Genomic DNA, 13,767 nt, shown 5'->3' with positions numbered 1-13,767 from the left:
AGACGATAATGGCTTCGCCTTATAATCGGAAATGTAATTTCTGCCGATATGACATACTGATAAAAAGATGCTGCAATTATGCTCAAATGCTTGAATGAACGTTGTTGTTGTCGCTAGTGGAACATAGATAGCTCTGTGGAGCCGATGGGAGCTACTATATGGTTGTGCTAAATGATAAGAGCTGATAATCTGTTGAAAATGTATTTTTCCTGGTTGAAAAAACACAGTAATAAGCAGCGGGACTGCAAACTGTGCTTTCAGAAAGGCTCTTATCAAGAGCGGGACTGCCACTGATGTCTGATATTGTGGCTAACCAGAACTTCTGGTTTTGTCAGGAAATAGCTATGTATTTGCTGCTAAATCCAGCTGTGGCTCCTCATTGTAGCTTCATGCTGTTCAGTTCACACAGTTCAGTTATAAAGGAGAGGCTAAATCCAGCTGTGGCTCCTCATTGTAGCTTCATGCTGTTCAGTTCACACAGTTCAGTTATAAAGGAGAGGCTAAATCCAGCTGTGGCTCCTCATTGTAGCTTCATGCTGTTCAGTTCACACAGTTCAGTTATGGAGAGAGAAGATTTTGAATGAAACTGAAACGTTCAGCTGTTGATCCTGAATCTGAGAGTGGATTCAGTCGCTTTGAATAGTGTGAGCCAGAAGCGGAGCGGACAGCCACACACACACACACACTCACACACGCGCACACACACGCACACACATGTGCACATTTTCAAGACCCGGCCCCGCCCGGCCCCGCGACGTGCAATACCGACCCCGCTCCGCGAACCCGCACATATGATCAATCAGTACCGCAACCCACCCCGCCCCGCAGACATGAGACCCGCGCCCCGACCCGGAACCGCATATATATAATAACCATTAATCTGCAGTGCAAACATTTTGTAGTGACCCTAACGAAACTGCCACCGTTTCACACGGGAGGCGAACAGCAGTCTTTCTGGCCGAGACTCGTCAGCTGATGTACGTTAATTAACTTTTAGCAGCTGCTAGCTGACTAACCAGCTGGATAGCTCTGCAATCAGACACTACAGCAAGCAAAGTGACTTACCAGCTATTTCCAATATGTCCGGTATAATCCATACTGCCTTTATGATCGCTGTTGCAGGAACATAAATCCACTTTTACAACGTTCAACCTCTCCACTTTCACGGTATGATGACATGTTGTTGCCTGTTGCTCTGATGAAAACAGCCAGTGGGTATGGTTGTAGTGGAGGCTAACGTTAGCCTACTACAGTATCTGTCCGCCTCGTATTGTCTCCAATCAATCACCTTGACCCCGCAGCTGAGTTTTGAATGTGTTGTGCAGTCCATAGCGTCACACAATGCACAGTATGTGCATACTTGAAACGATGCCGGTTATGTAAACAAAGCAGAAAACGTGCATCAGAAACTTTTCTCCTCTTCCCTCTGTCTGCATCTCAGAGTCAGGCCACCTGCCAGACACACCCCCTGCCAGACACACCCCCTGCCTCAGTCTCAGTGCAACAGAAAAACATACATTGCTCATACGTTGTCGTTGTTCCACCTGCACCCCGTCCTTTTACCCGGTGGCCAGAGGTGTATTTTTTACCCACACCCCGTGTTTTTTTTGCAGGTACCCGGCGGGGCCCCACGGAACCCCGACCTGGTGCAGGACTCTGGCGCATGCACAAACGCACACACACACACACACACACACACACACACACACACACACACACACACACACACACACACACACACAGCCTCTTGTTACATGACGTCAGGCTCCACACTCATTACTCGTTACCTACCTTTATGATGGTTAATTTAAAGAGTCTCTCATCAACACTGCAGCTGCTCCACCAGTTATTCTCTATCAGTCTGTCTCCTCAACACTGCAGCTGCTCCTCCAGTTATTTTCTATCAGTCTGTCTCCTCAACACTGCAGCTGCTCCTCCAGTTATTATCTATCAGTCTGTCTCCACAACACTGCAGCTGCTCCTCCAGTTATTATCTACCAGTCTGTCTCCTCAACACTGCAGCTGCTCCTCCAGTTATTATCTATCAGTCTGTCTCCTCAACACTGCAGCTGCTCCACCAGTTATTTTCTATCAGTCTGTCTCCTCAACACTGCAGCTGCTCCACCAGTTATTTTCTATCAGTCTGTCTCCTCAACACTGCAGCTGCTCCACCAGTTATTTTCTATCAGTCTGTCTCCTCAACACTGCAGCTGCTCCACCAGTTATTTTCTATCAGTCTGTCTCCTCAACACTGCAGCTGCTCCACCAGTTATTTTCTATCAGTCTGTCTCCTCAACACTGCAGCTGCTCCACCAGTTATTTTCTATCAGTCTGTCTCCTCAACACTGCATCTGCTCCTCCAGTTATTTTCTATCAGTCTGTCTCCTCAACACTGCAGCTGCTCCACCAGTTCTGTGTCTTGAGGCCAAATGTAGTTTTTCTTTAAAGTCTAAAGTTCATGAGGTGGGAGAAGAGAAACCACGCCGCTGTCTGTCAGTGGAGGTTTATTAAAATCTGATAGAGAACTGAGGCCTCTGATTACTGGTGCTACTAGTGTCCAGTAAACTAAAAGCACAGGAAGCCGCCATATTGGTCTGCAGTAAATGTTACTATGGTTACAGACATTATTGACAGGAGTAGAGTGACTCGTGTTAGCGTACAGACTCAGTCTGGTCATGTGACTCAGGTCTGCACCAACATGAACATTGACTCTGATTCATGAAGTCAGTGTGAACAGAGCTGCTAGAAGCTGTGAAATATTGTTTGATGTTGAATGGAGGATATTAGTGACGGCGTCTGGAAAAATCCCTCCTATGGAAGGTTATGAAGGTTATTTGTTCATTATCAAAGAGATGATGCTGTCTAACTTTATTTACCCCCCTCCCCCACAGTGTGGACCATGATGCAGTGCGGTGGTTGAAACCAGGCCTGAGGAAGTGTAAGTGTGTATTTAGTTTGATTCAGTTTCTATTGAAATAGAAAGCTCATGTGTGACATCTACTCATTCAAATCCTATTCTGAAACAAGATGGCTGACAAAATGTGTTATGATGAAATTGAAGAAATGAACTGTCAGTCTGTTAATACCATAAAACTTCAATTAAAAGCCAAGTCCCATATAGACACCATTCCCTTTCAGTGGCCAGATGTCGCTACACGTTTTGAAAAATAAATGCTGGCCTAATTATTTATTTATTTATTTATCTGTTTGTCTGTTTACTTGCATTCAAACGTCCCAGGTCAGATCACTACAGAGAGAAAAAATTGCGACCTGAAATTCAAGCTGTCAGTTTTTTCTTTTTACTGAGAATGAACCGTGGAATGACGGTGCACAATTGCCCGACTGGGTTACACTGGTAGTTGTTTGATGATAATGCTCGAGCTGTAAACAAGGCTAGCTTGGTGAGTACTCAACCAATCTGAAAAAATTATGTCACGATAAGTCCCTTAGACACATATAGTGTGGAAAATAGGGTCCAGGTTGGGAAAAAAACAAAATTATCCTTTAAGCGCCCTCACAAAGTTTGAAGTTGATCCGACAAATAGTTCTAGAGATAAACAACTTTCTGTGTTTGCCAGTAGGTGGTGTTATGTCGTGTGTGTGTGTGTGTGTGTGTGTGTGTGTGTGTGTGTGTGTGTGTGTGTGTGTGTGTGTGTGTGTGTGTGTGTGTGTGGGGTGTATCGGTGACATGGGGTCACATGGTGACTAACAGACAGTGCTACCTACCCTGCCTCCACAACTTGATTATAGGAGTCAGTCTGAGCAGAAGCAGAGCACACAGACATACATACACATAAATACACACACACACACACATACACACGCGCGAACACACACACACATACACATACACACACATACACACAGATGCGCGCACACACACACACACACACACATACACACACACATACACACAGACGCGAGCCGCACGCACACACACACACACACACACACACACACACACACATACACACACACATACACACAGACGCGCACACACACACACACACACACGCACACGCACACGCACACGCACACACACACACACACACACACACACATACATACATACATACCGTAGCCTACAGTACATACATACATACATGCTGGAGCCAGATCTGTTTTGTATTCCTTTTGTCACCCTCTGCTGGTTGTTGTGGGTAGGGTCTTCTGGAAGCAGAAGCTGCTTCTCTTTGTGTCTGAGGCAGGCAGCCACACTTGCCTGCTGGCTACAACACTGACTACGTTTACATGCACACAATATTCCGCCATATTCGGAAAATGACAATATTCCGACTAAATGAATAATCCACTAATATTCCCGTTTACATGCAGCCGTAGCTCGCCCTCCCCGACACGTGAGGGAGGGGGGGAGAGAGAGAGATGCAGGTAGGCGCAGCCACAGAGTTTTTCTGTTGAGAATAAACAGAGCAGCACTATTCTTACGAGCATCACTTGGTCCATTTCAGGAGCTTGCTGCTGAAAAGTTTGGTGTTGCGCATCCAAGTCTTTCATAAAAAGTAGGCTAGCAGCCTACGTTATTACCTCGCAGGTTCGCAAGCATTGTGGAAAAATCCTACTTATAATCGGATCGATAGGTCAGTCGGATTCAAAATGTCTCATATAAACACCTTAGCCGACCCGATTCACCCGGATCGTTTTACATTTTCGATCGTATTTAAACAGGTAGTCTACGCCGATTGATAATCAGCTTGATGCTGCATATAAACGGCTGAATAGAGTGGATTCTGTTGATAGAGTGGATTATTCATTCTGCGCATGCGCTCTCTAGTGCAGAAGAACTGGACGGTGGTTGAGACAAACTTCTTAATAGAAACCCTGAGAGCGGTACATTCTTCTTCTTCTCCTGGCCAAATATCTCTGGAGGATGATTAACTGCTGAGACAGTAGAGCCGCAAATGACAGCACGTGCGATTACATAACTGCAAAAGTGTGCGATTATTATTATTTGTTCATGTCTTTTTGAGTGTGTGCCTCCTCTAAACTAACGTTACACGCGACGCAGCAAACACACGTTTCTCTGCCATCACACTGGGCATCAACACTAGCGTAGCGGGAGACTTCTCCCATGCACTGCCGCAAATAAGTAATGTTATGCGCAGCAAGGTTCACAAACATAACATCTTACCGAGAGAGAGGGAGAGAACATCCATGATCGCTAACAGCTAGCTATGCTAATAACTAGCTAGCCGTTCAGAAACGCATGTAAACAGCCATGTGATTAGCGAGAACGTCAGTAAAATAAGGAGAGAGCTGCAGGTGCTTATGCAGAACTAGTGCACGATTAAGTGCACAGTTGGTAATGACCAGCTGTGATGAAGAATATAACGAGATTAAAGTCGAGCTGAACCCAAAAATGACTTTTCTTTTCTTTTAGTTCAAATACCTGGGTATGCAGTGCACCTATTTAACACATTGAGTGCCACAGCGCTTCAGTAAAATTGTCTGGAGCCTGTGCCAGATTCACTTCCATTCAGTTGAAAACAGCTATATAATTTTTTCTATTAGGGCTATATTGACAGGGCTGGACTTTAATGAAACATTGAACACTCCTGCTTCTTCCAAAGAAGAAATTTTGTTTCTAGACAGTTCCATTATGAAATGACAGCCTCTGAAAAAAGTGCACTTTCAAGGGTTTTCTGCCGTTTTTTTTTACTTTCCAAGATATAGTCACTTTTATGAATACCTTTTGCACTCTAATTTCGAGCACATTCACTGACTCTGGCTGGTGTTTTCTGATGTGGTGGCGTGGTGTGGTTTCTGTGCAGCCTGCATGCCCCCTCTCCCCCCCCCCCCCCCTCTCCCCCCCCCCCCCCCCCTCCACCTCTGAGCTGCGGGCTCCTCCCCACACGCACAGAGTCTGTTTTCTCACAGACTCCGTTTTTGCCCCGGACGGATCCCAGTGCGCAACAAGGAAATGCCAAACACGACTGAACGAAAAGGTTTGGCCGTTCGGCTTCGGATGCTGGCTTTCTGGCAGGGAATCGTGTGGAGATAGATAGAAGCAGAAGAGCTCAGTTGTGGGCGCGGATGCAACCGAGCCAGCTGTCCGCTGCAGACAGAGCAATCTATATGGCTCTGGCTGCAGCATGCATCGGTTTCCCCTTTGATCACGGCTTTTCCGCTTTCTCCTGCACAAAGTAAAGGATCTGAGGTGGGTGGCGCAGCTCCCGTGTCGATGTTTAAGGTGGCGCCGTGTGATCCCTTGAAGGGATTCATGCTCACTGGCTAGGTACGACCTTAAACAGCAGAATTATGGAATAATATGAATTATGATTTTAGGACGTCCACAGACGTCCTTGGCACTCCTCGTTACATTTTTTTAGGACGTCCAGAGACGTCCTTGGCACTCAATGTGTTAATAATGTATGCAAACAAAATCACAACAATCTAATTTCTTTCGTTTTTCACACTTTTTCACATCAAAAGTTCATTTTTCAAGATTTCATTGATAACAGTAATGTACAGTTTGCTGACGTCACCCTGTACTATCAAATTTCTACCCCATTTCAACCAATCATATCACGACATGCAGCTGTCAATCAAATCTTCATTACTGGATAATTTTCTCTTGCAAATGAAGTCGAAAAGTCCTATCCCATAAACTAACTACTAACTTGGCCAATTGTTAGAAACATGAACAAAAAACTAAAACTATAATCTCTAAGAATGCAAAGAAATGTAACTGGCTCGTTAAAACGCGCATTCCAGGGATATCGTATCGTTACAGCAGCGATAATGGCGCGCGCATCCGAGAGCTTGGTTGTCAGGGGTCGCACCTCGGAGATTCCAGGCCGACGTGCTGCACTCTCCGCTCGGCAACACGAAGGCAGCTGGCTGCCTGCGGGTCGCTGACATCCACTCCTCCCGTCAAAAGGCTCTTCCCGAGGGGAGCGCCACAACACGACTGAATCCCACTCGATTTGGAGGCGGAACACGCCAGGATTGGCCAAAGCCCAATCCAGTCCCCAGAATTGTCAAATAAAATCATCGACATGATACTATGACCCACCTCTCAACCTGTCATCTTAGACAAACTATGTTTTCAGTCTGAAACGGACTCATTATGCATGTGACGAACAGGTTCAGTTCGACTTTAACAAGGTTGATAGCAGAGAAAACACTGACACAGCTGTTTGCAGCAGCACCTCCAGGTTTCTAACGCTAACTAGTCTGTCACATGATGCCTTCATGGGCCCTCGATAAAGTCTGCAGATGCACGTTACCTCGTCTCTCTCTCAAGAAGCGTCACGTGAGTGTGGCGTTTAAGGCCATCTGTCGCTACAAAAAAAATAAACGAGATGTTTTATTGTATTAGGCCTACTTGACAGACATGTAACTAACTTTGCAGTCTGAGCCATCTTCTATGTGCTGTAACACAGCGCAGTTTCTATTTTTCTAGTGTTTCTTTTTTACATGTTTGGACAGGCAAATGTCTCAAAATGTTTGTTTTTTTAAAGATAATTTTATTTCAAATTGTTTTATTTATTTAGTTTTAATATATTTTAAATTGTAATATATTTCATGTATTTTAGTCTGTGATACGTGAAACTGTGGTATTTTTGTCCAAGGTTATCATACCGTCAAAAAAATCGCAATATTGTCCACCATAATCGCTAATCGCACCTTTCCCCCAAATCGTGCAGCACTGGATCCATTTTTCCAGAGGTAAACAGGAAAAGTGGTAGACGGAAGTGCACCTCTTCTTCTCTGCAGGTAGTGGGAGAGACCGTTTGTGCATGTCTGTAATCGGTTTCAGCTGGGGCCATGTATACGCAGATTGAACGTGGATCGCTTTATTTAGCGTTCATGTATACAGATCAAATCAGATTCGTATAATCCGACTGATTTCAATCAGATTGAGGAAAACAATCCATGTAAACGGGGCTACTGTTTCTTCACCTAAAAGTCACATAGATGCATCATGATGTGTTTGATGTCTGGTGTTTAGTTTAGCATGTTGACTTCATGATGTCTTGTCTAAGTTAGCAGCTTGTGATTTGGGCTTGTAGGTAAGTTTGCTTTGTCCACATCAGCAGCTGTTGACTTGATTGTTTGTTCTGCATCAAATCAGATGCTTTGATAAGTGACATTTAAACAAACTAGGAACCGATTCCTGCAGCTCACATTCACAGCTCTGCTGCTGTGTGGCCTCGCCTGCAGCTCTGCTGCTGTGTGGCCTCGCCTGCAGCTCTGCTGCTGTGTGGCCTCGCCTGCAGCTCTGCTGCTGTGTGGCCTCACCTGCAGCTCTGCTGCTGTGTGGCCTCGCCTGCAGCTCGGCTGCTGTGTGGCCTCGCCTGCAGCTCTGCTGCTGTGTGGCCTCGCCTGCAGCCCTGCTGCTGTGTGGCCTCGCCTGCAGCTCTGCTGCTGTGTGGCCTCGCCTGCATCTTGGCTGCTGTGTGGCCTTGCCTGCAGCTCTGCTGCTGTGTGGCCTCGCCTGCAGCTCTGCTGCTGTGTGGCCTCGCCTGCAGCTCTGCTGCTGTGTGGCCTCGCCTGCATCTCGGCTGCTGTGTGGCCTCACCTGCAGCTCTGCTGCTGTGTGGCCTCGCCTGCAGCTCTGCTGCTGTGTGGCCTCGCCTGCAGCTCGGCTGCTGTGTGGCCTCGCCTGCAGCTCTGCTGCTGTGTGGCCTTGCCTGCCCTATTGGTGCTCGCACAATGTCTCCCTCTCTCTCTCCCTCAGTATCTCTCACTCCCTCTCCTCCTCTCCCTCAGTCTCTGTCCCTCTCCTCTCTCTCCCTCAGTCTCTCCCTCATTTATCTATCGCTCTCCTCTCCCTCCCTCTCTCTCTCTCCCTCAGTCTCTCACCCTCTCTCTCCTCCTCTCCCCCTCTCTCCCTCCCTCAGTCTTTCTCCCTCTCCTCTCTCTCCCTCCTCTCTCTCTACTCCTCTTCCTCTCTCTCCCTCAGTCTCTCTGCCTCTCTCTCCTCCTCTCTCTCCCTCCCTCAGTCTCTATCCCTCTCCTCTCTTTCCCTCAGTCTCTCTCCCTTCCTCTCCTCCTCTCCCTCCTCTCTCTCCCTCTCCTCTCTCTCCTCCTCTCCCTCAGTCTCTCCCTCTCCCTCCCTCTCCTCCTCTCCCTCTCCCTCCCTCAGTCTCTCTCCCTCTCTCTCTCTCCCTCAGTCTCTCCCCCTCTCTCTCTCCCTCAGTCTCTCTCCCTCTCTCTCTCCCTCAGTCTCTCCCCCTCTCTCTCTCCCTCAGTCTCTCTCCCTCTCTCTCTCTCCCTCAGTCTCTCTCTCTCTCTCTCTCTCTCCCTCTCCCTCAGTCTCTCTCTCTCTCTCTCTCTCTCTCCCTCAGTCTCTCCCCCTCTCTCTCTCTCTCTCCCTCTCCTCCTCAACCTCCCTCTCCCTCAGACCCCCTTCTCACCAAACATGATCAACTCACATGTACTCACACTCACCCTGTCAAGTCCTGTCCTGCTGCTGCAGTGTGGTTGGCTGCTTTGCTGTATTTCCGTCTTCAATTGGTCTATTTTGGTTTTGGCCCCTCCTCTCGTCTTGTCGTTTGTGATGTCCTGACGCCAGGTATCCCAGCATGCTTTGCAAGGTGACAAGCGACAGACGGCAGGAAGGGAAGGAGGGGCCATTTCGAAATCGACCAATTGCAGACGGAAATACAGAAGGGCAGCCAACCACGCTGTAGCAGCAGGCAGGGCTTGACAGGGTGATAGCGAGTACATCGCTCACCGCCCATGTTGGTGTGCAGGGGCCGTCAGTCTCTCTCCCTCTCCTCCTCTCTGTCAGTCTCTCTCCCTCCCTCTGCTCCTCTCCCTCTCCCTCCCTCAGTCTCTCTCCCTCCCTCTGCTCCTCAACCTCTCCTCCTCTCTCCCTCAGTCTCTCTCCCTCCCTCTCTCCCTCCCTCTGCTCCTCAACCTCTCTCTCTCCCTCAGTCTCTCTCCCTCCCTCTGCTCCTCAACCTCTGCTCCTCAACCTCTCTCTCTCCCTCAGTCTCCCTCTGCTCCTCTCCCTCTCCTCCTCTCTCCCTCAGTCTCTCTCCCTCCCTCTGCTCCTCAACCTCTGCTCCTCTCTCCCTCAGTCTCCCTCCCTCCCTCTGCTCCTCTCGCTCTCCTCTCTCTCCCTCAGTCTCTCTCCCTCCCTCTGCTCCTCAACCTCTCTCTCTCCCGCAGTCTCTCTTCCTCCCTCTGCTCCTCTCCCTCTCCTCCTCTCTCCCTCAGTCTCCCTCCTTCCCTCTGCTCCTCTCGCTCTCCTCTCTCTCCCTCAGTCTCTCTCCCTCCCTCGGCTCCTCTCCCTCTCCTCCTCTCTCCCTCAGTCTCTCTCCCTCCCTCTGCTCCTCAACCTCTCTCTCTCCCTCAGTCTCTCTCCCTCCCTCTGGTCCTCTCTCTCCCTCAGTATCTCAAATTCAAATTCGTTTTATTGGCATGAATGTCTCAAGTACAATATTGCTAAAGCATAAAGAATTGATAAAACAAAATAACATTAATAAAATACAATTGATTACAGTTACAATACATACAGTAGTCACATGTCAACAGATCATATTAGTTCATTGTTGTTCCCTCTAATGTCATGGCAGAGTGTTAGCCTACATATTGTGCAGCTAAGTCTGTCAATTGTGGTTCTTCACCTAAACAGTTTCATCAGTTCATCACACGTTTTTCCCTGATATGACGAGTCTGCTGCTCTGAGCTGCTGCAGGAAGGCCTCTCTGACAGCAGGGGGCAGTCTGCTGACTGCTGCTCTGAGCTGCTGCAGGAAGGCCTCTCTGACAGCAGGGGGCAGTCTGCTGACTGCTGCTCTGACCTGCTGCAGGAAGGCCTCTCTGACAGCAGGGGGCAGTCTGCTGACTGCTGCTCTGAGCTGCTGCAGGAAGGCCTCTCTGACAGCAGGGGGCAGTCTGCTGACTGCTGCTCTGACCTGCTGCAGTAAGGCCTCTCTGACAGCAGGGGGCAGTCTGCTGACTGCTGCTGTGAGCTGCTGCAGGAAGGCCTCTCTGACAGCAGGGGGCAGGAGAGGAGAAAATGGACCTCACTTTCTATTTCCCCTGAAGAACACTGTTTACACACTCTCAGTTCTCTCAAAGAGCATGGAAGGAAAGAGAGGACACTCCGGCCATTTTTGGAAACAGAATGCGCCTCGCAGTGGTCAGCTGCGGTAGCGCGGGCCCCTATAATCAGCCTCTCTAAACAGTAACTCAACGGGAGAACACTCTAAATTTCGTGGATTCACATCTTTTCTGGGCGTACTGTAAATCTTGATTGAAGTGGTGTAGTGCAGGGATGTAAAACAACAACCATATTGTGGAAACTAAGCAAAATTATTCGTTTTTTTCTTTTAGTTTTTTCAAGATAAATAGTAAATGCAAAGGACCCGAGGTTAAAACCACGGCAACGCACTTCTGACGGAGTGGACGACAGCCGCATTTGCTATTTATCTTGAAAAAACTAAAAGAAAAAAACGAAAAATTTTGCTTAGTTTCCACAATATGGTTGTTGTTTTACATCCCTGCACTACACCACTTCAATCAAGATTTGCAGTACGCCCAGAAAAGATGTGAATCCACGAAATTTCGAGTGTTCTCCCGTTGAGTTACTGTTTAGAGAGGCTGATTATAGGGGCCCGCGCTACCGCAGCTGACCACTGCGAGCCTGTGCGAGGTTCTTTTGGCGCTGTCACGCTTCCAAAAATAAAAAATGGCGGAGGCTGCTGGGCGCTGATGTTGCAATGGGGCAATATGGAGCTGTCAGTTCTTTCCATAAAAGTTATTTGGTTCTCTGGGCCTCCATTGCTTCTTATGAGGCAATGGAGGGAGGCTGTCAGGCTCGGAGGCGCGCGCCATTATCGTTATAAATGTAAATAATATTCCTGGAATGCGTGTTTTAACGAGCCAGTTACATTTCTTTGCATTCTTAGACATTACCGTTTGATTTAGTTTGCATACTTGCTCAAGTTAGTTGTTAGTTTATGGGCTAGAAACTCTGCCAGATGACAGGCACTAGGTGCCATTTTCCCCTTCATTTGGAAGAGAAAATGATCCTGAAATGAAGATTTGATTGACAGCTGCATGTCATGATATGATTGGTTGAAATGGGGTAGAAATTTGATAGTACTAGGTGACGTCAGCAAACTGTAAATTACTGTTATCAATGAAATCTTGAAAAACAAACTTTTGATGTGAAAAAGTGTGAAAAACTAAAGAAATTAGATTTTTGTGATTTGTTTTGCATACATTATTAAATAGGTGCACTGCATACCCAGGTATTTGAACTAAAAGAAAAGAAAAGTCATTCTTGGGTTCAGCTCGACTTTAAGGATCTCTTAAGGATCTGTTTCTGTGGGTGTTGTGTCCCATGAGGTGTGTCTCTGGTTCATTGGTTAACTCTCTCCCTCCCTCTCCTCTCTCTCCCTCAGTCTCTCTCCCTCAGTCTCTCTCCCTCTCCTCTCTCTCCCTCAGTCTCTCCCCCTCTCCTCTCTCTTCCTCCCTCTCCCTCTCTCTCTCCCTCAGTCTCTCTCCCTCTCCTCTCTCTCCCTCAGTCTCTCTCCCTCTCCTCTCTCTTCCTCCCTCTCCCTCTCTCTCTCCCTCAGTCTCTCTCCCTCTCCTCTCTCTCCCTCAGTCTCTCTCCCTCTCCTCTCTCTCCCTCAGTCTCTCTCCCCCTCCTCACTCTCCCTCTCCTCTCTCTCCCTCTCCTCTCTCTCTCCCTCTCCTCTCTCTCCCCCCTCTCCTCTCTCTCCCTCCCTCTCCTCCTCTCCCTCTCTCTCTCCCCCAGTTTCTCCCCCTCTCTCTCTCCCTCATTCTCTCCCTTATCTCTCTCTCCCTCTCTCTCCCTCAGTCAATTCAATTCAAAGAGGCTTTATTAGCATGACCATAGTGAGTTACAGTATAAAGCACATAGTACATGTTAGTACAGACAGAGGGAGAACAAAACAAAAACAGTTTGTAACATACAGAACAGAAACATGATGTTACTGTAACAAAATACAGGTAGTTCCAACAACAACCGTGTCAACAATATTTTGTATTGAAATATATACAGATATATACTGTATATGGGGCGGCTGTAGCTCAGGAGGTAGAGCAGGTCGTCCACTAATCGCTTTGGATAAAAGAGGTCGGTGGTTCGATTCCCGGCTCCTCCAGTCTGCATGTCGAAGTGTCCTTGGGCAAGATACTGAACCCCAAATTGCTCCCGTTGGTGTGCCAGCACCCTGCGTGGTAACCTGCCGCCATCGGTGTGTGAATGGGTGAATGTACCTACTGACTGTAAAGCGCTTTGGATAAAAGCGCTATATAAATGCAGGCCATTTACCATTTACCATTTACCATTTACATATTGATTGTGCTTGAAATAGAGAGAGGGAAGGTGCGGTGTGTGTGTGTGTGTGTGTGTGTGTGTGTGTGTGTGTGGGGGGGGTGATGTGTTTTTCAGGAGAGGTGTGTGTGTGTGTGTGCGTGTGCGTGTGTGTGTGTGTGTCTGTGTGTGTGTGTGTGTGTCGCTCTCTCTCTCCCTCTCCCTCTCTCTCTCTCCCTCTCCTCCTCTCTCCCTCTCCCTCCCTCTCTCTCCCTCAGTCTCTCTCTCTCCCTCTCCTCTCCCTCCCTCTCTCTCCCTCAGTCTCTCTCCCTCCCTCTCCTCTCTCTCCCTCTCCTCTCTCTCCCTCCCTCTCCTCTCTCCTTCCCTCTCCTCCTCTCCCCCTCCTCTCTCTCCCTCTCTCTCCCTCAGTCTCTCGCCCTCCCTCTCATCTCCCTCCCCTCCTCTCCCTCTCTCTCTCTCCCTCTCCTCTCTCTCCCCCTCCTCTCT

The 13,767-nt window shown here is 48.1% G+C and overlaps 1 pseudogene across 1 annotated transcript in view; it reads left to right on the top strand.

Moving 5' to 3' along the window:
* Positions 1 to 13,767, top strand: part of LOC310791538 (NLR family CARD domain-containing protein 3-like) — a 47,361-nt pseudogene that overhangs the window by 31,377 nt on the left and 2,217 nt on the right. Inside the window, exon 4 of the transcript in view lies at positions 2,926 to 2,938. The product of the transcript in view is annotated as an NLR family CARD domain-containing protein 3-like (transcript). The remainder of the gene's footprint in view (positions 1 to 2,925; positions 2,939 to 13,767) is intronic.

The sequence above is a fragment of the Poromitra crassiceps genome (assembly GCF_964638095.1).
Source record: "Poromitra crassiceps genome assembly, chromosome: 16".
Classification (NCBI taxonomy): Eukaryota; Metazoa; Chordata; class Actinopteri; order Beryciformes; family Melamphaidae; genus Poromitra; species Poromitra crassiceps.
Note: the sequence above shows the minus strand (reverse complement) of the source record. Positions and strands in the feature narration are given on the sequence as shown.